Source organism: Colobus angolensis, unplaced genomic scaffold (genome assembly GCF_000951035.1).
Source record: "Colobus angolensis palliatus isolate OR3802 unplaced genomic scaffold, Cang.pa_1.0 Scaffold416, whole genome shotgun sequence".
Classification (NCBI taxonomy): domain Eukaryota; kingdom Metazoa; phylum Chordata; class Mammalia; order Primates; family Cercopithecidae; genus Colobus; species Colobus angolensis.
Genome location: NW_012117555.1, coordinates 169,777 through 170,111, shown reverse-complemented (window position 1 = coordinate 170,111; position 335 = coordinate 169,777). Strand labels below are relative to the sequence as shown.

The 335-nt window shown below is 68.1% G+C and overlaps 1 protein-coding gene across 1 annotated transcript in view; it reads right to left on the bottom strand.

Moving 5' to 3' along the window:
- The window catches only part of SAMD11 (sterile alpha motif domain containing 11), a 17,877-nt gene that overhangs the window by 2,685 nt on the left and 14,857 nt on the right, over positions 1–335 (bottom strand).

Here is a 335-nt window from a genome sequence, read left to right as displayed (position 1 = left end):
CCCCCGCCCCGCCTTGTCTCCTGGACCCCAGAAACCCGGGTCTGTGCCGGAGGCCTTGTCTGTGCCGGGAACAGATCCGGCGCCGGCGTCTGCATTTGAGCGCCAGCCAGGTCCCCCTCCGCCTCCAGCTCTGAGTCCTCTGGCCAACCCCTCCCGACTGACCCCGGGGTTCCAGACTTGGAGCTCTCCCCTTCTCTGGCTTCTCCTCCAGGGAACCCCCTGACCGGCCTCAGCCTCTCCCACGCACCCCAGTGGCGCCCTCAACACTGCAGCCCAGAGCGGTGTCACCCCCGAAACGCTCTGCCCGGACCCGAACCTAGACCTGAACACAGTGC